Here is a 25105-nt window from a genome sequence, read left to right on the forward strand (position 1 = left end):
GTGGCTCCTCCTCCCCTCCACACACTAAAAGACCCAGTGTGGCTCCTCCCCCTTCCCCCATAAATGGCCCTGTGTGGCTCCTCCTCCCCTCCACACACTAAAAGACCCTGTGTGACTCCTCCCCCTCCCCCCATAAATGGCCCTGTGTGGCTCCTCCTCCCCTCCACACACTAAAAGACCCTGTGTGGCTCCTCCCCGTCCCCCCATAAATGGCCCTGTGTGGCTCCTCCTCCTCTCCACACACACTAAAAGACCCTCTGTGGCTCCTCCCCCTTCCCCATAAATGGTCCTGTGTGGCTCCTCCTCCTCTCCACACACACTAAAAGACCCTCTGTGGCTCCTCCCCCTCCCCTCATAAATGGTCCTGTGTGGCTCCTCCTCCCCTCAACACACTAAAAGACCCTGTGTGGATCCTCCCCTCCCCCCATAAATGGCCCTGTGTGGCTCCTCCTCCCCTCCACACACTAAACGACCCTGTGTGGCTCCTCCCCCTCCGCCCTCACCATAAATGGCCCTGTGTGGCTCCTCCTCCCCCTCCACACACACACTAAATGGCCCTGTATGGCTACTCTCCCCCCTTAAATGGCCCTGCATGGCTTCTCCCCCTCCACACACACACTAATTGACCCTGTGTGGCTCCTCCCCCTCCTCTCATAAATGGCCCTGTGTGGCTCCTCCTACCACACACACACTAAATGGCCCTGTGTGGCGTCTCCTCCCCCTCCCCTTCCCCATAAATGGCCCTGTGTGGCTTCTCCTCCCCCTCCACACACACACTAAATGGTCCTGTGTGGCTCCTCTCCCCCCTCCCCCCATAAATGACCCTGTGTGGCTCCTCCCCCTCTCCCCATAAATGGCCTTGTGTGGCTCCTCCTCCCCTCCACACACACTAAATGACCCTGTGTGGCTCCTCCTCCTCCCCCCACACTAAAAGACCCTGTGTGGCTCCTCCTCCCCCCAAACACACTAAATGATCCTGTGTGGCTCCTCCTCCTCCCCCCCAAAAAAAAAGGCCTTGTGTGGCTCTTCCTCCTCCTCCCCCCCACACTAAATGGCCCAGTGTGGCTCCTCTTCCCCCTCTAAATGGCCCTGTGTGACCCCCCTCCTCCCACACACACACTAAATGACCCTGTGTGGCTCCTCCTCCCCCCAAACTGGCCCTGTGTGACCTCTCTTCCCCCCACACACTAAATGACCCTGTGTGTCTTCTCCTCCTTTCCCCCTAAATGGCCCTGTGTGACCTCTTCTCACCCTCCACACACTAAATGGCCCTGTGTGACCCCTCTTCCCACACACACACTAAATGGCCCTGTATGGCTACTCTCCCCCCTTAAATGGCCCTGCATGGCTTCTCCCCCTCCACACACACACTAATTGACCCTGTGTGGCTCCTCCCCCTCCTCTCATAAATGGCCCTGTGTGGCTCCTCCTACCACACACACACTAAATGGCCCTGTGTGGTGTCTCCTCCCCCTCCCCTTCCCCATAAATGGCCCTGTGTGGCTTCTCCTCCCCCTCCACACACACACTAAATGGTCCTGTGTGGCTCCTCTCCCCCCTCCCCCCATAAATGACCCTGTGTGGCTCCTCCCCCTCTCCCCATAAATGGCCTTGTGTGGCTCCTCCTCCCCTCCACACACACTAAATGACCCTGTGTGGCTCCTCCTCCTCCCCCCCCACACTAAAAGACCCTGTGTGGCTCCTCCTCCCCCCAAACACACTAAATGATCCTGTGTGGCTCCTCCTCCTCCCCCCCCAAAAAAAAGGCCTTGTGTGGCTCTTCCTCCTCCTCCCCCCCACACTAAATGGCCCAGTGTGGCTCCTCTTCCCCCTCTAAATGGCCCTGTGTGACCCCCCTCCTCCCACACACACACTAAATGACCCTGTGTGGCTCCTCCTCCCCCCAAACTGGCCCTGTGTGACCTCTCTTCCCCCCACACACTAAATGACCCTGTGTGTCTTCTCCTCCTTTCCCTCTAAATGGCCCTGTGTGACCTCTTCTCACCCTCCACACACTAAATGGCCCTGTGTGACCCCTCTTCCCACACACACACTAAATGGCCCTGTGTGGCTCATCCTTCTCTGCATTTTTATAGAAACGGCCCTGCATACATGGCTCCTCTTCCTCCTCACCTACACATGTATAGAAACAGTTATATGTTGCTCCTTCTCCTCCCTCCCCATGCAGGTTTATAAATATGGCCCTGTGTGACTCTTTCCCCCTCCCCCCTACATGTTTAGTCTTTAATAAGTCTTATGGAGTAGGTTGCAAAATTATTCTTTATTTTACGTTATATTCTGATTATGTGCTCCCACCGTATGTGTTCTTCCCTAAAAGTTTCTTTTCTTTCCTATGCCCAACTCTTCCTCGCCATGACCCTTCCACCTCGCCCCCTAATTCCAAGGCCCAAAACTAATTATGCTTTCCACCTTGAATCTCATGTACTGACAAAATGAATCTTTAATGTAACCCACTTGCACCCCATGTACTGACTAAATGTATCTTTATTGTAAACCGTTTCTATCCCATGTACTGTCAAATGTATCTTTATTGTAAACGCTTCGAACTTCACGGTATAGCGGTATATAAGAAATAAATTATTATTATTAATAAAGATTGTAGTTCAACCATCTTTGCTTTTTGTACCAGAACGTAAATAATTTGCTTACAATGTCTTGTTTTGTCCTCCCCATTTTTTAATTTTTATTAAAAAAAAATAAAAAAATTGTTATACGCATTTAAGTATATGATATTGCGTAGATAACAAATCTTAATAAACTTGAAACTTTATACCATAGAAAGGGTCCTGCGTGTCTCTTCCTCCATTTTCCCTCTGTTTGGATCCATGATCGCTACTGTGGAGGCTCAGGAAAGCTGCTTTTGCTTTGCTGGCACCAGTTCTCTGGTCTGGACAGTGCTTGCGAGTGATGCTGGTGTTTTAAGCGGTCTGGGCAGGTGCTACACTGGGCGACTGTGCAGGACGAGCTGGTAGGACAGGGATTGATACTGCTAGGCGTTTCTTCGTTCTGCCCAGGTGAGCCACTCACTGCATTGTTTAAGATGATGCCTTTTTAGGGTTACCTGTTTACAAAAAAAGAGGACACCTGGCCTCACCCTGTTCTGCCCCTTGCCTGGTTCCCTGCCCCACCCTGCCCCCACATGAACCTTGTGTCTCCTTCCCCAAACTCAGGGCCGCTTCTGGAGGGCCTCTGTGTGCATCAAGTTTACGTCCGTGTATGCATAGAGGCCCTCCAGATGCGGCCCCAAGCTCGGGGCCTTCCAAAACTGCCAGGTTTTCCAGGACATCTGGTAACCCTATGGCTTTTCCTTGGCACATTCATGTGTGAGTTGTGAATTATTACTAAAAATCATGTTTTTCAAATAGCGGAGGGGAGGGGGTGTTAAACAGTGATCAGCCCCGGGTGTCACATATGCTAGATGCAATACTGGCCTGGAGCAAGCACTTGACAGAAGAACACTGTAGTATGTTGTAAAAGGTGGCTGCTAGCTGTACTGCCTGGCCTTGCTCTTTCAGGAAAGGAGGTCATTGCCCAGGGTGACTCACAGCTGCCCCTACCTGTCCCCGAAAGTCTTTTTGATTGCAGCTGAACAGTCCTTTAACAACTGCTGCTTTCCTCAGTCTGGTGAGACCCACTGGCTCCATGAGTCAGCAGAGGAGGAGGAGGAAGCCGAAGCTGAAGCCGAAGCAACACCAGAAGGAGGAGAAGGAAACAGAAGCAGGTAGGCAGCTCTGCTCTTCCGTTTATGCCCATTGGAGGGACTCGTAAGAAGGGGGGCAGTGCTGGTTTGATAAAGGTCATTACAGCGAAGGAGAAGTGATATGATGTGATGAAGGGTTTTTCTGTATAATATATATTGCCAAGGCAGTGTAGCAGGAGAGGGGTGCAGCTCTGTGATGTAATGAAGGGTTTCAACATTTCTCTATATAATCAGTGCATTTTTTCTAGGAAAAAAAAAAAAAGGTGGTGGTACTCACCGTGCTTCATTAAGGAAACCACCCCACAGTAGCCAGGCCCCCTGCAACCAACCACAGAATCCATGAAAAGGCAGCTCCGAGGGTGCTGAAGCGGAGCTCTTTTAGTAATACTGTACTTAGATACCAGGGATCATTTTTATCAAGCAATGGAAAAGGTGCTGGTACTCGGTACCCCCTCAAAAAAAGCCTGGAGTATAGTAATATTGCTGAGTCAGTGCAGCAGGAGAGTGATGTGATGAAGGATAATATTGGCAAAGGAGTGCAGCAGGAGACAGGTGCAAGTTTTTCTCTGCTGTCATGGATACATCTTCCATATTCGCGGGGGGATACATTCAAAGACGGCCCACAAATACAAAAAAGACCGCAAATAACTTTTTCATATATTTGCGGGTTTTTTATATGTAGCCCCCTCGAAAACCGTGAGATTGCAAATAAAACTGATTGTTGTTTTACACTGCCGTTTACCGCACCGCACTGAAGCAAGTGCTATCAAATGTTCTCTGTGCACTTTTCTCTGACGCTGCTGTTTGCCCGACCACGCTGAACTTTCTCAGCACTCCAGGATGACGTCATTTGGGGGGGGGCAGAGCCATCAAGACAAAAATTGCCAATAAGCAAAGTCGTGAATGTGGAGAGAGAAGTGTACTGTGTTACTGTGTGTGAAGGGAAGGGGATGTTGATACAGAAGCCAATTGGATTTCAACCCTGCCCTCTATTGTTCTTAGTGTCCCACAAACCTTCCGGAAATGCACAGATGTCGATATGATGATGTCACGCACATGTGTGATGTCATCACATCAATGTCCGCACGTGCGTGGAGGCCCTGAGCCTGTAATTACTACGCCAGTGTGGGGTGCTGGAGGAAGAGAGGCACCGGCTGACTGCCTACAGAAGGTGCTTCTTGCTGCGAGAGGCACATCTTGTAAGCAGTCAGCCAGCGCCTCTCCTTGCCAGCATCTCGCAGCACACCCAGAATCTCGCCACAGCACACAGTTTGCAATATGCTGGGTCAGTCTGGAAGAAGAGAGAAAAGAAAGTTATTCCCTTCATTATGGCTGGGGTGAGGGAAGTTTAAGAATGGTGGGCATTGCTTAGGGTTACCAGAGGTCAGGATTTACCCAGACATGTCCGGATGGCTTTCTACATTGACCAGGGTTCCCCATTTACCTCCTTCGGCTCCACTGAAATTCAGTCTTCAGGCCACAGGCCGGCCAACAGCAGCAGCAAGGTGAGCCTGCTGCCATCTGCCTGCCCCGGATGCCTTTTCTCCGGAGCAACTTCCTATTCCTGCATAGGCGTAGGTGGGACAGTCCATAGAGAAGACTTCCAGGGCAGGCTAATGGCAGCAGGCTCACCTCGAAGAACGAATGCACTATGCCCGCCAGCCCAGGGCTGTCCTTTCCTGTAAGCCTTAAGGTGCCAGTGGTGGCAGCAGTGAGGGGTTGAGGCTTCGCCAACTTTGCTGCTGAGAGAGGAGGGGAGACAATACATGCCAGGGAGGAACCGGTACAACCTGGTGGAGGACAGAGGGGTGTGTGGCTTCCACTGCAAAACGAATAAACTTTCCAGCTCAGCTACTGCTGGGTAAATGCTGTAGGATGCAGGGAAAAACAGGAAAGTGTAGTTACTTACCTGTAACGTGGACAGCAGGATAGTCAGCCACATATGGGTGTTGTCCCAACAGCTCCCAATTTGCGGATAAGCTCTCCAATAGCTCAGAGAGATTTTTTTTTTTCTCTCTCTCTGAGCACGTGCAGTGCCCGGGCCCCACTGGGCATGCCCGAGCCCCACCCATTTCCCCCTGCTTCCCCCTAATCCCCAGGATGTTCCTAGCTGTGGCCGGGTCGGCCGTATGGGGAAGCGGGTGGGTTGTGTGGCTGACTATCCTGCTGTCCACGGAGAACCTACGTTACAGGTAAGTAACTACACTTTCTCCTAGGACAAGCAGGATGAGTCAACCACATATGGGTGACTCCCTAGCCGAGGAATGTACCGACTGGACCTGCGCCTTAGCGCTTTGTGCATCCCTCGCCTGGCTGTGGAGGCCGAGCCGGGCAGGGTAATCAGGCAAAGCAGGTGAAGTTGTGGAAACAAGGTTTTAGATATAGTGCTGTGTTAACTGAGCAATAATACTCACAGAACAGTAAACTGGTCAATGACAATCAATGAACAGTGAGAAACCAACTGGTCAACATGACCATTCGTACTTGCATGTGAGAATTCATACTTGCCTATTCCTCATTCAGTCTAGACAGGAGTGCTGGAAGATCTACTTAACTCACAGAACAGCGAAACTGGTTAATGACAATCAATGAACAGTGAGAAAACCAACTGGTCAACAGTGACAATTCGTAACTGGTTAACAGTGACAATTCGTACTTGCATATGAGAATTCATACTTGCCTATTCCACATTCAGTCTAGACAGGAGTGCTGGAAGACCTACTTAACTCACAGAACAGTGAAACTGGTCAATGACAATCAATGAACAGTGAGAAACCAACTGGTCAACAGGACCATTCGTACTTGCATGTGAGAATTCATACTTGCCTATTCCACATTCAGTCTAGACAGGAGTGCTGGAAGATCTACTTAACTCACAGAACAGCGAAACTGGTTAATGACAATCAATGAACAGTGAGAAAACCAACTGGTCAACAGTGACAATTCGTAACTGGTTAACAGTGACAATTCGTACTTGCATGTGAGAATTCATACTTGCCTATTCCACATTCAGTCTAGGCAGGAGTGCTGGAAGACCTACTTAATCAATATCTATAACACCCTACTTGATCAGTATTTGTCGATATTTATAACACCCTACTTGATCAGTGTTTGTCAAGGCTGTGCTAGTGGTTGCTGTCCCTCCCGGGAGGGAAGAGCCACTTCCAAGACTGCTCGGCCGAATGCATTTGGAGCGTGGAATGCTATGTCGAGGCAGTAGTGCTTGGTGAAGGTGTGCATGGAGGACCAAGTGGCTGCATTGCAGATGTCCCCTATTGGTGTGTGGTGCAGATGAGCCGTTGTGTTGGCTATGGTTCTGCGCTGGTGGGCGTTGGCTCCCACCTGCGGTTGATGCTGCGCTTTTCTATAGGTGAAGGGGATGCACTCTTATATCCAGCGCGAGCGCCTGCGTTTGGTGGCCAGAAGTCCTGGTCTGTTTTGGTCGTAGGAGACGAACAATTGAGGCTTGTCTAATTTGCTGCATAGTCAGGGCCCGCACACAGACCAGGAGGTGTTGCTGAGGTGGCAGTGTGCCTCCCTGTGAGGAGATGTAGAGTGCCGGGAGGCACGCTGAAGCCACCTTCGGCAAGAATCGGGGGTGGGTTCTGGGTACCACCCTGTTCTCATGGGGGAGTGTGTCAGCCAACACGATGGTCAGGGTTTTCCCGGCCAGGAATACGGGATCTGCCTCCCCCAAAGGTTTGAAGGGGTCGAGGTGAGCTGATGTGGCACCAAGTTGAGGTCCCATCCGGGTGGTGGTGGTCTGACCGGTGGGTGCAGATTGGACAGTCCCTTCATGAAATTTTGTGATTCCTGGATGCCTCCACACTGGTTTGTTGTCTAGGCATTGAGCATTGGAACGAGCTGATTGAGCATTGGAACGAGCTTCCAGTGCAGGTGGTCGAGGCACGCAGCATCTCAGACTTCAAGAACAAATGGGATACCTATGTGGGATCCCTACGAGGTCATGCCAAGGGATAGGGTCACTAGGACTGAATGAGCGGGTCAGTAGAGTGACAGTATAATTACAATTATTCTTTAGGGGGTCAGTAGACTTAAGAGGGTGGGTAAATAGTGTGGGCAGACTTGATGGGCTATGGCCCTTATCTGCCGTCATCTTTCTATGTTTCTATGTTTCTAGGCCAGCGTGGTATGCCGCGATTGCACTTAGGTGGACCTTGATGGAAGTGGGTTTTAGGTCCCCCTGAGATAAGCTCAGTATGTACTGCAGGATGTCCGGTATGGGGCAGTTGTAGGGGTCTCGCTGCGTGTCTGTGCACTGGTAGCGGAACCTTCTCCCTTCCAACCCATAGCGTTTTCTGGTTGAAGGTCTTCTGGCTGCCATAAGTGTGTGCTCCACGTCTTGTGGTAGGTTCATCCTCTCATCATCCATGCGGTCAGGGCTAAGGAACGCAGGTCGTGGTGGAGGGTAAGGTTCCCGCGTTGTGTAATGAGAACTGCACTGATCAGGAGGGGGGAGAGGTGGGTGAACCGCTATCCCTTGCCGGAACGGGAACCATGGTTGCAGGGGCCCGAACAGGGCAATCATGATCACCGTTGCTCTGTCCTGAAGAATCTTCTGCAGGACTTAGGGTGTGGCGGGTAGGCATATAAGAGTCCGTGGTTCCAACTCACAGACAGGCCGTCGGGGCTGAGACGGCAATGGGTTGATCTCTTTGCGCAGAAGGTCGAGTATTTTGAGTTCGGTTCGGTTGCAAACAGGTCGATGCTCGGTGTGCCCCAGGTGCTGAAGATCTTCTTCATCGCCGCTGGGTTGAGATACCACTCATCGGGATCCAGCTGGTGGCTGAGTCTTTCTGCCAGGTCGTTCTGCTCCCACGGGAGGTAATTTGCCTGGATGGGGCATTGAATGGAGTTGGAGAACTCCCACATGTGGCAAGCTTCCTTGCAGAGCGAGGTTGACCCTGTCCCTCCCTGTTTGTTGATATAGTGCAAGGCCACCTGGTTTTCTGTTTGGGTGAGTACTGCCCTGCCTGTTTGAAGGTTTCGAGGGCATTCCCTATGGCCCTGAGCTCCAATAGGTGGGTGGTCAGAGGTTGGGTACACTGGTCCCAGTGACGTCTGAGGTGCCCTTTCAGGGATCTCATGAGTAGTCTGGTGTGCTCACAACAAAGACCGGAGCGTGCTGACGATGAGCTGCTGGCAGGGATGCACTGGGCCAGGGATGTCATGGCGTCGATCTGGTAGTCCCGTAGGACGGCCTTGGTCTGCGTGGTGTCGATGACTGCCCAGATGAACGATATCCCCTGGGTGGGTATCAGGTGGGACTTCATGTAGTTGATGAGGAACCCCAGTTCTTGGAGGAGGGTTATGGTGGTTGACGGGGCTGCCAGCTGTCGAGATAAGATAGGACGCGCACCCCTTGAAAGCGAGGATGTGCCACTGCCACGCACTTTGTGAACGCTCTTGGAGCCGTTGAGAGTCCAAGGGGCAGGACCTTGTACTGGAGGCGTCTGTCTTGGCTATAGAAGCGACGATGCCTCCTGTGGGCTGGGTGCATGGGATACTAGCCAATACTCGGGCTGTAACAGGGCCAAGACTGTACCCAGAGAGTGCATCTGGACCTTGTGTATGCACCTGTTGAGCTTGCAGAGATCCAGGAACGAGCGTTGTCCTTGTCCATGGTGACATGGGGGTTCCTGGAGTAGAAACCCCTTGGTGATCTCCTCTGTTCGTCACTACCTCTATTGATTCTGCCGAAGCAGGTCCTCTCCTTGCTGCAGGAAAATTGGGTCGTCAGATGGAGGGTGCCCCGCCCATTCGGGGGGGGGGGGGGCGGGAGTGGAGACGAATTCGGAATCCCTGCTTGATGATGCTGAGGGCCCACTGGTTGGTGATCCTGGACCAAGCCTTCGCAAACAATCTGATCCTGCTGGGCCGGAGGGTGGTCAAGGTTCTGTTTTTGCCTTGGGGAGAGGGCTGCCCTTGGATGCCCCTGCCCCTCGGGCGTTGCTTGTTTGCGTAGCAGTTATGTTACTGTTGCGAGCGCTGGGGCACAGACTGCTGCCAGTGTGGACTGGCTCAGTAGTGAGCTGGAGTCCCTATTTTATTTTATTTATTTATTTCCTCTCACTGGCCTCCTGATAAAGCCGCATCTGGAACTGGAGTGCAGCAATTCGTGCGCTCAGCATTGTGCCCTCGAAGGTCTTTTTCCCCGTGGAAACCAGGGTTTTTCAGGTCGTTCCCTGACGGGGGTTGGAAGGGGGGGTCGTGCTGCCCTGTTTCTCTTAAGCTACTGCAATGTCCATGTATGGCTGCTGCGGGTTGTCGAATCCCTGGGCTGGAAAGATCTAGTACTTCAATCCCAGTCTCCTTGATGTTGGTTGCCCTGAGGAGGGAGTCAGCCAAATCTTGTCTCTGCGTGAAGTACTGGTACTGGTAGTTCAGGCCTTGTAGTACTCTGTCTTGGGTACTTGTTGTCCACCCACGTGGATCTTGAGAAAGGCTGTGAGTTTCTGGAGGGACTTGGGGTGAGTCCTCGTTTGTGGGTTTTCTTTTTTTAATAGTGAATTATTTATTTATTTATTTATTTTTGTGGGTGGTGACTCGGGGCGTGGCTGGAGGCTGGTGTGTAGCTTGGTTCTCTGTTGCTTGGGTGCATGGCATGCCGCTGGACCGCGCCATGTTGTTGTGTGTGGCTCCCTCTAAAGGGGGGCATTGTGGGGAGTGTAGCCCGCTGAGAGAGGAGTGGGTCAGCAGGAAGATTAACTGTGGATGCTGGTCCCACCCCTGGTGGTTCGCAGGTTCATGTGCTGTTCCACTTGACTGGTTGGGTGGCTCCATGTACCCCACCGCCCTTCTCTGTCCTTCTTGAGAGGGGGGGGGAGAGCCTGCAGAGAGGGGGCAGGATGCACCCCTTCATCTGTGCCAGTGCTCCTGGCTGCGTTTCCCACTGTGCCTGGAGGTAGAGAAAGAGGAGTGATAATGCCTCTTGAGTGGGCTTCTCCTGCTGTACTGCCTATTGTATATTAAACTGTACAGCGCTGCATATGCCTTTCAGTGCTATAGAAATCATGAACAGTATCATAGTCCCTCATGCTAGCTGGAAAAGCACTCTGCCTAGGTTTTATGAAGAGCAAACAGCTTTTTAGACTGAGGAGTTTCAAACCCCCACCTTTGGAGAGGCATGGTCTGACCTGCCACATCTCTGATGATATCAGCACCCTGCTGAGAAAGGCAGACTCCTGGTTCCCAACATGAGAGGGGGATGGGGGGCGGGGTGGGAGAGGTGTGAATTGCAGACTCTGCAGGACCCCAAGAGGGAAAGAAACATTGAGTTGGTTTTTTGTTGTTTTTTTTTCAGCATGTCCTTTACAAGCTGAACTCTGGGGCAGCATGTCTCCTACTGGGGGGAGAGGTCTGCAGGTCCCCTCCAAGGGAAAGAAGCATGGGAGATTCTTTCACCTTAAATTCAGATTGGGAGGAGGGTGGGGCAGAGCCCTCGGGGCTGCAACAGATTATCAGAGGTTTTCCCAAAAACAAGCAGATAGAACTTACCTTTGAACCCCGATCGTCTCCCTGCAGAGGCTGGCTGTAGTGGCAACATGCAGGGACTTCTGGAGAGATCTCTCAGTCTGGCGAGACTCCTATCGGCTGCCCTGCAGAGGCTGGCTGAAAGCGGCAACATGCAGGGACTCCGGGAGATATTTCTCTACCGGGCCAAGTGCAGGCGGGGGGATTAGCTGAGCCAGGGCATCCTGGAGGCTCCTTGCCACTGTAGCTTGTGGATCCCCCGCTGCTGCATTCCGATGAGGATGGCTGCTGGAGGAAGATTCTCAGGCCTCACTTCTCTTCATACCCTGCAGAGGCTAGCTGTAAGCAGCAACGTGCAGGGGCTCCTGGAGAGATCTCTCGGTCTGGTGAGACTCCTATCGGCTGCCCTGCAGAGGCTGGCTGTAAGTGACAACATGCAGGGACTCCGGGAGATATTTCTCTACCGGGCCAAGTGCAGGCGGGGGGATTAGCTGAGCCAGGGCATCCTGGAGGCTCCTTGCCGCTGTAGCTTGTGGATCCCCCGCTGCTGCAATCCGATGAGGATGGCTGCTGGAGGAAGATTCTCGGGCCTCACTTCTCTTCATGAAGTCTCTCAGTGCCCTCTTCCTTAGCTTGCGTGCACGTGGTGACAGGTGCGCACAATGCAAGTAACACGGAAACCTCGAGCGCCGGATCCAATCAGTGGGCGCACAATTCATGAGGATCCAGTGTGTTCATCCTCCTCCTACATCCCAGTTGTTTCTTTAGATGATTCAGGCATCTTCAAGTTGATGAGTAGAAAAGTTGTAATGGAGAGCTGTAGAAAATCCGACCGATGGGAATGGGCGCAAAACTAAAGACTGGGGATTAGGGGGAAGCAGGGGTAAATGGGTGGGGCTCGGGCATGCCCAGTGGGGCCCGGGCACTGCACGTGCTCAGAGAAAAAAAAAAAAATCTCTCTGAGCTATTGGAGAGCTTATCCGCAAATTGGGAGCTGTTGGGACAACACCCATATGTGGCTGACTCATCCTGCTTGTCCTAGGAGAATCAGTGTTTTTTCTTCTTTTAAATGCAATGCATAAGTCATTGCTTAGAAGGGAAAAGGGCTCCACTTGTCACTTTCAGAGCCATATAATAGGGAATTTTTTGGAGGGGGGATTAAGGTGAAAGGCAACTACAAAGCCATGGAATAGAGGGAGATATACTAAGATGGATAGGCAAACGACTGGAAAACAGAAAGCAGAGAGTGGGCATAAATGGGAAGTTCTCAGACTGGGAGAAAGTAACTAGCGGTGTACCCCAGGGCTTGGTACTTGGGCCCATCTTATTTAATATTTTCATCAATGACTAAGAAGGACCATCCAGTGAGATCATCAAGTTTGCAGATGACACAAAGCTATGCCTGGTAATCAGATCGCAGAAGGATAGCGAGGAACTCCAGAGTGACTTGTGTCAGAGAAATGAGCGGAGAAATGGCAGATGAAGTTTAATGTGGAAAAGTGCAAAGTAATGCATTTAGGCAGAAAGAACAAGGAACACGAGTACAGAATGGAGAGGGTGCAGAGACGAGCAACAAAGCTAATAAAAGGTATGGAGAACTTGGAATATGAGGAGTGATTTAAGAGACTGGGAGAAAAGGAGACTGCGAGGGGATATGATCGAGACTTTCAAAATACTAAAAGGAATCGGCAAAATAGAGCAGGAAAAAAAATTATTTACAATGTCCAATGTGACACGGACAAGAGGATATGGACTGAAGCTAAGGGGGGACAAGTCCAGGACAAATATCAGGAAGTTACATAGAAACATTGAAGATGACGGCAGATAAAGGCCATAGCCCATCAGGTTTGCCCACTCTACTGACCCACCCCCAAGTCTACTATCCTAGGGATCCTACTCCTGGTGACAGGTTCCCTTGGCTTAACCCTCTAAGGCACAGTTCTTCAACTGCCGGTCCGCGGACCAGTGCCGGTCCACAGAAAATTTCTGCTGGTCTGCACAGGGCCGGCGAGATCTACGAATTAAATTTCCTGTCGGGCATCTCTTCCCCTTTCCCTTCCAGGGCCGGTGTTAAGATCAGCTGCGGTACTGCTACAAACGGCCAGCAAAAAGAAAGACAGAAGCCACGGGACTTTTGCTCTTGCCTGCATCGCTATAGGCTGTGCCGATCTTGATCCAACCCCCTTCTGAAGTGACTTCCTGTTTTTGAGGGGCAGGATTGAGACCGGCAGAGCTTGTAGCGAATAGCAATTCAGGCAAGAGGAAAGGTCCCGCGGCTTCTGTCTTCATTTTAACCGTCTGATTTAGTGGGACCATAATTGAAGGTAGGGTAGGTTTTGTCTTTGTTTTTGCTGCCAAGTTTAGCAGGACCGGGGTCGAAGGCAGGGCTAATAGCAATCGAGTGCTGGAAGAGTGGATCGGGGCCAGCAGCCAAGGGAGGAAATAAGAGATGCTGGATTATGAGGAGAGGGAAAAATGTGATATAGGTATTGTGGGAAGGGGATGGTAGACCCAGGAGGGGGGATTGGTGTGACAGAAGGGAGATGGTGGATCCCCTTGGGGGAGGATAGTTATTGGAACTAGGTGGGAGTTGGAAGAATAGGGACACAAAGGTAGATGCTGGACCTTGCAGGGGGCAGAGAGACATGGAAAATGCTGTACATGAGGATGGAGTATGAAGACAGAAGTCAGATATTGGACATGGGTAGAGGGAGTAGGGAGACAGGGGATATGCTGGACATGGTGAAGGGGGAATAGGGAGACAAGGAGAAGATGCTGAATAAGGAATGGAGGGAGTAGGGTGATGGAAGATATCTGCTGGATTAAGATGGGGAGAAGAGGGGAGGCACTGGGATGGGGAAAGATGGTGGGTTGGCTGGATGGCTCAGCAACAGGAAGAAAAAAAGAACACAGGAAGATGCTGGACATGGAGGTTGTAGGGTGAAGGAAAAAAGCAGACTTGACGGAGTAGGTGGAAGATGCTGGACACAGGGTGGATGCAGTAAGAAGAAAAAGGAGGTTCTGGATATTGGAATAATAGGTAGAAGACAGGAAGGGACAGAAGTGGCAGATAGATTGAAGACCTTGGAAAGAAATTTAAGAAAAGACAGAACAAAATGGGTAGAAAAAAATCATTTTATTTCTATTTTGTCATTAGAATATAGCAGATTTGAACTATATATCCTGCTAGAGACATAACTGGGGACTGCAAAGCCCAAGCAGTGCTTCTTTAGCTTCTAGCTGGCTTAGGGCTCTCTCGGACTAAGGGGCAGTTGCCCTAGTTGCACTCCCCTATCACTATTCCTATCATATGTGACTGCAGTATTCTGTTAGCATGATATTTCTGTGTAGCATTCTGCAATAATTTGGCTTGTTCAGTTTTCTTGATAGTGGAGGGGATATATGTGAAGAGGAGGGGAGGGGAAACAGGGGTTTTGTTGGTCCTTGCTCTGTATATTTGTATTTATAAAATCACAATTGTTCAGAATATTGTTTCTTTTTATACTTTAATAAAATACGTTCAATATAAAATCATAACTGAGGCTTGTGCTGATGGGATCAGATGGTTTGCGGAGACGGGGTGAAAATGTTTTTTTAAATTTCAGTCTTAGTAGTTTGCCAGTCCACAAAATAATTATTTTATTTCCGCCGGTCCATAGGTGTAAAAAGGTTGAAGAACACTGCTCTAAGGGATCCCACATGGGCATCCCATTTGCTCTTAAATTCTTGCACGCTGTTTGCCTTGATCACCTGCACCGGGAGCTCGTTCCAAGGATCAATCACTCTCTCGGTGAAGAAATATTTCCTGGTGTCGCCATTAAATTTCCCACCCCTGAGTTTGAGTGGTGGACACCTGGAATGCTCTCCCAGAGGAGGTTATTTTGGAATCCGCCGTTCTAGGATTTAAAAGCAAACTAGATGCACATCTCCTTAAGAGAGGCATAGAGGGATATGGGTGACTAAAATTACGCCAGGTGTGCGGATCGCCGGACTTGATGGACCGAAGGTCTGATCTGGAGATGGCAGTTCTTATGTTCTTATACACTTTTATTGCATGTATTGCTTTACTGTTGGGAAGCAAAGTCCTCATCCCTTCTACAAGAGAAGTCACAGGTGGAGAGAGAGAGAAGCAAGCACCCACAGGGGAGGGGGAAGGAGAGAAACAGAAGCACGCGTGGGGGAATTGAGGGAGAGAGAAAGAGAGAAGCAATAAAGGTACAGAAGATGGGAAGGGGGACTAAGGAAATGGGTGAAAGGTGTCCTCTTCTTTGCTGGTCCTCATTTGGACAATGGATTCAATACAGCTATTGAATGTATATTACAGCTGGGAGGGGGTGCTCAATGTCCCTCTATAAGACCTACCAAAGGTTTTAATGATTATATTTGGTACATTTATTACAAAACTCAATGCAAGTTATAAAACAACACACATAACACAACTTGCACTAACCTTAATATAAACAAATAAAATAGTCTCTAACAGTAAAACAAACCAGGAAGATTAATGTAACAACAAAAAAACCCTCTCCCCAAAGGACATGCTAGTAAAGAAGGCATTGTAAATACTCAGCCTCACTCCTCCTTCTTTTTTTTAACAGTGAGACACTGGGACGTACACAGGTAAGGCTGGACTCATTTAGAGCACTGGTCTTTGACTTGGGGGCCACCGCATGAGCGGACTGCTGGGCACAGTGGACCACTGGTCTTTCCCAGCAGCGGCAGTTCTTATGTTCTTATGTACTATTTCGCTGGTGATTGCTGCTTAATTTTCATGGTTTGTTTGTATCATAGAAAGGCAGTGTGTTCAATGCATGACCCAGCCCCGTACATCCACTAATTAATTGGCAGCTGTTGTAAAATTATGGGATGACCTTTTTTTTTTGTTTGGGTTTTTTTTTTAAAGAATAATTAACTGTAAGTCATCAGCATAAAATACATAATGAACATCAAAAGGTCTAATCAAAGAGTTAAATGGTCTCACACACAAATTTATACAATAAAGACACACGATTATTGCAGTTTCCTGGGTCTCATCACATGTGTGTACAGAGAACCAACGTTTGCAATTTGTCTTTATATATAGTGGGTCCTTCATTCTGATGATTGAGGCAGGAATTGCTCCTGAATCTGAATTCTGGCAGGAGAGGGCTGGAAACTTTGAGAAGGAGGGGGTTCAGATGTTGATATTATCACAGCTCGATTAGTGTCATTCTTTGTATTTGAACTTAAACTAAAAAAATGGAAAAAAAAATTGCAGCTGATTCAGAATACTGCAGTGAGATTGATATATGGTCTGAAGAAATAAAATAATGTTTCTATATTTTATAAGAAACTTCATGGGCTGCCTAGAGAGAAATGTACAGACTTTAAAACTGTTTGTCTGATAACATAAGAACATAAGAATTGCCGCTGCTGGGTCAGACTGGTGGTCCATCGCCCCAGGTCAAAGACCAGTGCCCTAACCAAGACCAGCCCTACCTGTGTTTGTTCTGGTTCAGCAGGAATATGTCCAACCTTGTCTTGAATCCCTGGAGGGTGTTTTCCCCTATGACAGACTCCGGAAGAGCATTCCAGTTCTCTACCACTCTCTGGGTGAAGAAGAACTTCCTTACGTTTGTACGGAATCGATCCCCTTTCAACTTTAGAGAGTGCCCTCTCATTCTTCCTACCTTGGAGAGGGTGAACAACCTGTCTTTATCTACTTTGTCTTGAATCCCTGGAGGGTGTCTTCCCCTATAAAAGCCCCCGGAAGAGCGTTCCAGTTTTCCAAAACTCTCTGGGTGAAGAAGAACTTCCTTACGTTTGTACGGAATCGATCCCCTTTAACTTCAGAGAGTGCCCTCTCGTTCTCTCTACAGGCAGAGGCTTCCGACCATCTCACTTTGTTCTTTTCACATTTGCATTATTCATCTATTACATTTTTATTGCAGTTCCCCCTTTTAGAGGTATATGTTTTAAATGTCAATTTAATTCCTCTTTTACATATGCTGCTATTATTTGGAATGATTTACCCATACAGATAAGGACAGAAGTTAGTTATTGGAAATTTTTTAGAATGTTGAAAACATTTTTATGTGATAGACTGTAAAGTTAGCATTTTTAGTTAAAGAATTGTAAGGACATCTTTTTATCCAAGGAATTATATTTTCCCATAGAATTATTATGGCTTCTTTTTGATGTAAATCGCCTTCAACTATATGGTATTAGAGCAGTTCAGAAATCTTGTATTACATTAGATTAGATTGGAAGGCGTTTGTCCTCGTACCCCGTTCTTTTTGCGCTAAATTTCTTTTGGATGAGCACTTGCCATGCTTTGTTTATGGAGAGTCCTTTATCAAAAGGGCTCTCCACACGTTCTATCAAAAGTCTCGCTATAGAGGAAAATTCCACTGCGCTTACATCCTACAGTTTTATCTGTTACTAGATAAAAGTCAATACCTCAGTAGTCCTCTATCCTTTAACTTGCACACAGAGCAGTCTTCTCAGCTCTTCAGGTTGGGTTTTTTCCTTTGCTTAGCTGAGTTGATGCATGAAGAAGCTTTCCCACCAATCTTCCCCTTAGAGAACTGACACCTGTTCAGTCTCAGTTGTTGGGTGTCAAGTTACAACTTCTTCTACCTGGTCATGTCAATTGCCTTTTGAAACAGGCTAGCTAGACCATCTGTGGTTTATTAGGACAATCTTAGTAACTGTCATATTGTACCAGACCATCCAAGCCATTAGGGAATCACCTTCATCTCTCACTTGTCTCAAGATACCTCCCACCTTCACAGAGACCCAAAAGATATAGAAGCATCCACTATCTCCTTTTCTCCCTGTCACACGTTTTCTTGAACTCAAACACACTTTGTCTCTAACACCTCTACTGGGAGTCTATCCCAGGCATCTACTACCCTTTATGTAAAAAATAATTTCCTTAGATTACTCCTGAGCCTATCATCTCTTAACTTCATCCTATGCCCTCTCATTCTGAAGTTTTCCTTCATAACATTACATTACTGACTTCTATTCCGCCTTTACCTTGCGGTTCAAGGCAGATTACATAAGAATTGTTATGATCTTAATACATAAGCTTATATGAGAACATTTTCTAATTTGCTAAGGAGTAGATTGTTAGTGTCGGTGGAGTTTGGAACTTTGTTGGTAATTTTATATTGGTTTTATGTATTTTTTTGAAGAGTAAGGTTTTTGTTTCTTTTTTGAAAGTTTTGTAGTCTGTGGTTGAAGTCAGCAGATTGGTGAGTTGTCGGTCCAGGTTCGCTGCTCTGGTGGCCGGAAGGTTGTCATATATTTTTTTCCGTTTGACCTTTTTGGTTGGCGGGTGTGCGAATATTGAGTGGGTTCTCCTGTGTCTGATTGAGGTGGAATGAGTTAATCGATTGTTCCAGTAGGAAGGGCTGTTTCTGTTTATGGCTTTGAAAAGTAGGCAAAGGAATTTGAATTGTATTCTGGCTTGAATAGGGAGCCAGTGTGATTCATGGTAGGCCTCCGTGATGTGGTCGTACTTTTTCAGAGAGTAGATAAGTCTTAGGGCTGTGTTTTGTATTGTTTGGAGTTGTTTTATCTTTGTTGTTGGGCAGGGGAGATATAGAATGTTGCAGTAGTCTATTAGGCCTAGGATTAGAGATTGAACCACCAGTTGGAATTGTTTTCTGTTGAATAATTTTCTGACTTGTCTAAGGTTTCTCATAGTGGCAAATTATGTTTTTATAATTTTGTTGATTTGTGGTTGCATGGTGCAACTTCTATCTATTAGCACTGCGAGGAGTTTTAGTGTGGGATGTATGGGGTATGAGATCGAGTTAATTTCTATGTTTGTCAGGGTTGGGGTTTTGCAGTTTTCAAGGAGGATGAAGTTTGTTTTGTCCGGGTTAAGTTTTAGTTTGTGTTTTTTCATCCATGTTGCTACTGTTTCAAGTGTTTCGTGTATTGTGCCTATCAAGGATGATTCAAGTTGGTCAAAGTGGATGAGTATGATCATCTGCGTAGCTGTAAGAGATAATGCCTAGTTTATCTAGGTAGGAACTTAGGGAGGCAATGTATAGCTTGAAGAGTGTGGGAGATAGGGGAGATCCTTGTGGCACTCCACATGGGTTGGACCAAGGATCTGATTTTTCTTTGTTTGTTTTTACTCTATAAGTTCTGGATTGTAGGAATCCTTTAAACCATGTTAGAACTTTTCCTGTATTTCCTATTGCATCTAGAGTTTGTAAGAGGAAGTCGTGGTCTACTAGATCAAAGGCTGCAAAGAGGTCTAGTTGTATGATCATCATTTTTTTTCCAGTGCAGAGGTGTTGTCTTGCGATATCCATGAGTGTTCCTAGTAGGGTCTCTGTGCTATAATTGGTTCTAAAGCCGGATTGCGTGGGGTGGAGTAAGTTGTGGTGATCTAGGTATACGTTTAGGGCTTTAGCTACTAGTCCTTCCATTAGTTTGACATATAGTGAGATTGAGGCTATAGGTCTATAGTTAGATGTTTGGTTTGTTGCTCCCTTAGGGTCTTTTAGGATTGGAGTTATGATGATTTTACTGAGGTTTTGTGGGAAATGGCCGTCGGTGAGTAGGATTTGTATCCATTGTAGGAGCAGTGTGCGGAATATAGTACTGGAGGTTTTCAGTAGGTATGGTGGGCAGTGGTTAAGATCGCAGACTGCACGACTGTATTTGTTATATGGTTTGTTGAAGTCTGTCTATTGTATAGGTGAGAAGTGGGACCAGGTTCTGTCTGCTGCTGTCGATTCTTTTTCTGTGGGAGAAGTAACATAACATGACATAACATAACATTGTACTTATTGACCGCGTAACCAGAAGTTCAACGCGGTTTACAAAAAGTTATAAAAGTAAGCATGTTACATGAAATAAGATGATTCATTAAACAGTCAAATATTTAGAAAAAAAGATAGGTCTTCAATTGTTTTCTAAAATGGCCATAGGAATGGGTAGTAAGCAACGATATTCGGAATTTGTTGTCATGAAGAGCTGCCTGAGATGCAAAGTATGATTAAGAAATTTCTTATTCCTGCAACCCTGGACAGATGGAAAATTAAACAAAGGATGAGTTCTTCTACTATATCTGTATGGTGCTAAAGAAAATATATTGACTAAGTAAGAAGGAGCTGTACCATAAACAGCCTAGTTTAAACAATACCCAGCCTCCATTGGCAGCCAATACAATTCGCAATAAAAGGGTGTAACGTGATCAAATTTCTTCAGGTCATAAATCATTCTGACCGCTGTATTCTGTATTATTGCTAATTCTTTCTTGGTGACTGTCAGATGGATAATATTACAATAATCGCTATAACCGCTATAACATGTAACATCGCTGTATACGCACAGCCTCCTCTTTAGTATATGCCTTTTTACTACTGCTATTCATGTAACATCTCTGTAAATGTAACAACACTATAATATGTATCATCGCTGTAAATGTACAGTCTCTTCTATTGTTAACCGCATTGAACTTCCATGGTATTGCGGGATACAAGAATAAAGTTATTATTATTATTATTATTATTATTAATCGAGAAGACTCAGTAGTAACGATTGAACCAGTAATCTAAAAGCAGTAAATTCAAAATAAGATCTAATTGTTCGCAATTTCCATAAAGTGAAGTGGCATTTATGCACTACAGCATCTATCTGAGCATGCATTGCAAGATGCTGGTCTAAAATAATTCCCAAAATTTTAATTGTTGGATGAATTATATACTGAGTTGAGTCAATACTAATAGAAGGTTCAGAAGAAATATTACTAGCAGTCGCCACAAAAAACTTTGTTTTGCTAGAGTTTAATTTGAGTTTAAATTTTTGCATCCAAGAATCCATCTGTTTCATTACGATTTCAACTTTTGTGGTAATCTGGGATAAGGCTGAAGTAAAAGGTATGACAATAGTAATGTCGTCAGCTTAACTAAACAGTTCTACATCCAGGTTGCTCAAACATAAGCCCATTGATGAAAGATAAACATTTAATAGTGTAGGTGAAAGTGGAGAACCCTGAGGAACACCACATGGGTTAGTCCAGATTGAAGAGAGGTGGGTCTTAAACCTAACTTGGTACAATCTGGACTCCAGAAAACCTTTGAACCAGGAGTAAACATTTCCTTGAAGGCCAAGAGTATTCAAATATTTGAAAAAGATTCACCTCCTGTACATAAATGCCACAGATATTTAATTATTTAAACAAATTCTAATCCGCGTAAATGTCTCTATCATATCCCCTTTCATCCAGAGTATACATATTGAAGTCTCTTAGTCGGCCCCATACGCTTTATGACAAAGACCACTAGCCAAAACTGTAGCAGCCCTCTGGACTGACTCCATTCTATTTATATCTCTTTGAAGGTACGGTCTTCAGAACTGCACACAGTATTCCAAATGGGGCCTCACCAGAGCTTATACAATTGCACTATCACCTCCTAATTCCTACTGGCCATTCCTCTTCCTATGCAGCCAAGCATCCTCCTGGCTTTGACCGCGGAGGAATGATTAATTGAGTCATCTTTATAATCTTTTGTTTTCACCTAGTCTTTTGAGTCCTGAGTATCAGTCCTCAGAGACAGTGGGAAGTAAAATAATGAGAGAATAGCCAGGGGTGATTTGGAAAAGGTATATTATATATAGGCTTATTACAAATGTATAGAAATAATATTTGGTTACATAGCTGCTTTGGTGGTTGTCCTCCTGAAAATGGCTGAACTGTGTGTCTGAATGGATGTGTGGGTGTGTAGAAACAAGAGACCCAGAAGGCCAAAGCCAGTCTCTTACAGACTTGAATTTATAGTGTTCTCCAATATCTTTCTGTGTCACAATTTGGTATTTGTTTGACAAGGAAGTGTGACCCTTGTTGATAGAACCATTCTATCTGAGTTTATTTCTTATACTTAAACACCTGTCTTTATCATATCCTTTGAACATATAAGAACATAAGAACTGCCATCTCCAGATCAGACCTTCGGTCCATCAAGTCCGGCGATCCGCACACGCAGAGGCCCAGCCAGGTGTACACCTGGCGTAATTTTAGTCACCCATATCCCTCTATGCCTCTCGTAAGGAGATGTGCATCTAGTTTGCTTTTAAATCCTAGAATGGTAGATTCCGTAATAACCTCTTCCGGGAGAGCATTCCAGTTGTCCACCACTCGTTGCGTGAAGCAGAACTTCCTGATATTTGTCCAGGACTTGTCCTCCCTTAGCTTCAGTCCATGTCCTCTTGTCCGTGTCACATTGGACATTGTAAATAATTTTTTTTCCTGCTCTATTTTGTCGATTCCTTTCAGTATTTTGAAAGTCTCGATCATAACCCCTCGTAGTCTCCTGGGCATGAGTGTGTGAGTGAGAGATAGTGCACATGGGGAAAATTGGGCATAGAGAGAGAGGAGTAAAATATAGATGCATGGGGAATAGAAGGATGAGAAGGAGAAATGTTGGATATGGTGGTGGAGAGGGAACAGAGGGACAGATTGAAGGGGATGCAAGGAGATGGAATGTTGGTCATAGTGATGGAGGGAAAAATGTGATATTGTGCTGGAGAGGAGTGGTAGAAGGAGAAATGGGCATGGGGCTGATGGGCAGTGGTGAAAAATGCTACACATGATCCGGGGGATGAGAGAGGGAGAAACGTTGAATGTGGCAGTAGAGGGGGTGGAAGAGATGCCTGAATCTCTCAAGATAGATGGACGGTGAGAGAGAGAGAGGGAGACATATTGCCAATAGGGTGGAGGAGAGAGGAAGAAAAGTTGGACTCACGGAGAGACAGAGAGAGAGAGAGAGATGTTGGTTGGGGAAGGGAATGGGGTCCGGAGGAGAGGAAGCGTACAGGAGGCAGAAAGAAAGAAATATTGGATGCACAGTCAGAAGGAAAAGCAGCCAGAGACTCATGACCAGAGGCAACATGGATTCACTAGAGATAGGTCTTGTCAGACAAATCTGTTCAATTTCTTTGACTGGGTAACCAGAGAATTGGATAGAGGGAGTGTTCTAGATGTGGTGTATTTAGAGTTTAGCAAAGCCTTTGACAATGTTCCACACAGACATCTAATAGATAAACTGAGTGCCCTCGGGATGGCCCCCAAAGTGATGGGCTGAGTCAAAAACTGATTGAGTGGAAGACGACAGAGGGTAGTGGTCAATGGAGATCGCTCTGAGGAAATGGATGTTACCAGTGGTGTGCCTCAAGGTTCTGTTCTTGGGCCTATACTTTTAACATTTTTATAAGCGATATTGCTGAAGGGTTGTCAGGTAAGATTTACAGGATCCATCCCAGGATATTGAGGGAGCTCAGAGAGGTTCTGGCAGGTCTTATTAAAGATTTCTTCAACAAATCTTTGGAGACAGGATTGGCTCCTGGGGATTGGAGAAGACCGATATGGTGCCAATTCACAAAAGTGGTCGCAGAGATGAAGTGGGAAACTACAGTCCAACCAGTAAGCCTCACTTCGGTTACTGGAAAAATAATGGAAGTGTTGCTGAAAGAAAGGATAGTGAAATTCCTTGAATCAAATGGGTTACAGGATCAAGGGTATATGCTAGATGTTATTTACTTAGATTTCAGTAAAGCCTTTGACACGGTTCCTCATAGAAGGCTCTTGAACAAACTTGATGGGCTAAAGTTAGGACCCAAAGTGGTAAACTGGGTTAGAAACTGGTTGACAGGCAGACGCCAGAGGGTGGTAGTTAATGGAAGTTGCTCAGAGGAGGGAAAGGTGAGTAGTGGAGTCCCTCAGGGATCGGTGTTGGGGCCGATCCTGTTCAATATGTTTGTGAGCTACATTGCAGATGGGATAGAAGGAAAGGTTTGTATTTTTGCGGATGATACCAAGATTTGTAACAAAGTAGATACTGAGGAGGGAGTGGAAAACATGAAAAAGGATCTGCAAAAGTTAGAGGAATGGTCAATTATCTGGCAACTAAAATTCAATGCAAAGAAGTGCAGAGTAATGCATTTGGGGTTTAGAAAACGGAAGGAGCCGTATGTGCTGGGAGGTGAGAGGCTGATGTGCACAGATGGGGAAAGGGACCTTTGGATGATAATGTCTGAAGATCTAAAGGTGAAGAAACAGTGTGACAAGGCAGTGGCTGTTCCAGAAGGATGCTAGGCTTTATAGAGAGAGGCATGACCAGTAGAATAAAGAAGGTGTTGATGCCCCTGTACAGGTCAATGGTGAAGCCCCATTTGGAATATTGTGTTCAATTTTGGAGACCATATCTGGCAAAGCACATAAAAAGACTTGAAGCGGTCCAGAGGAAGGCGACGAACATGGTAGGAGGTTTGCGCCAGAAAATGTGAGGAGAGACTGGAAGCCCTGAATATATATACCCTAGAGGAAAGGAGGGATAGGGGAGATATGATTCAGATGTTCAAATACTTAGAAGGTATTAACGTAGAACAAAATTTATTCCAGAGAAAGGAAAATGGTAAAAGCAGAAGGCATAATTTGAGGTTGAGGGGTGGTAGATTCAAGAGTAATGTTAGGAAATTCTTCTTTATGGAGAGGGTGGTTGATCCGTGGAATGCTCTCCTGAGGGAGGTGGTGGAGAAGAAAACGGTGACAGAGTTCAAACGAGTGTGGGATGAATACAGAAGATCTCTAATCAGAAAATAATGGTTATATATTGAAGGAATTAGGGTTGGTACTGGGCAGTCTAGTCTGGTATGTGTCCTGTATGTGGACATTCAGTTGGGGACGGGCTGGGGAGGGCTTTGATGGCTGAAATGGTTAAGAGGGGCTGGGGTGAGCTTTGATGGAAACTCCAGTAGATAGAACCTAAACATACTACCGGGCAGGGCTCTGGATCTCTGGCCCAGAAATATTTAATTAAATTATTGATTTTTATGGAGCATGTAGGATTGGGCAGACTGGATGGACCATTCGGGTCTTTATTTGCC

The 25105-nt window shown here is 46.8% G+C and overlaps 1 protein-coding gene across 4 annotated transcripts in view; it reads left to right on the forward strand.

The window, feature by feature from the left end:
- The first annotated feature begins 3560 nt into the window (after window positions 1-3560).
- RPS6KL1 (ribosomal protein S6 kinase like 1) overlaps window positions 3561-25105 on the forward strand; it is a 139597-nt gene continuing 118052 nt past the window's right edge. The window contains exon 1 of one of the 4 annotated variants that reach the window (XM_033953178.1): window positions 3561-3742. The gene's annotated coding sequence lies outside the window, so the exon portion shown is untranslated. The remainder of the gene's footprint in view (window positions 3743-25105) is intronic. The other 3 variants (XM_033953177.1, XM_033953176.1, XM_033953174.1) reach the window with 3 other exon arrangements.

The sequence above is a fragment of the Geotrypetes seraphini genome, chromosome 7 (genome assembly GCF_902459505.1).
Source record: "Geotrypetes seraphini chromosome 7, aGeoSer1.1, whole genome shotgun sequence".
Classification (NCBI taxonomy): domain Eukaryota; kingdom Metazoa; phylum Chordata; class Amphibia; order Gymnophiona; family Dermophiidae; genus Geotrypetes; species Geotrypetes seraphini.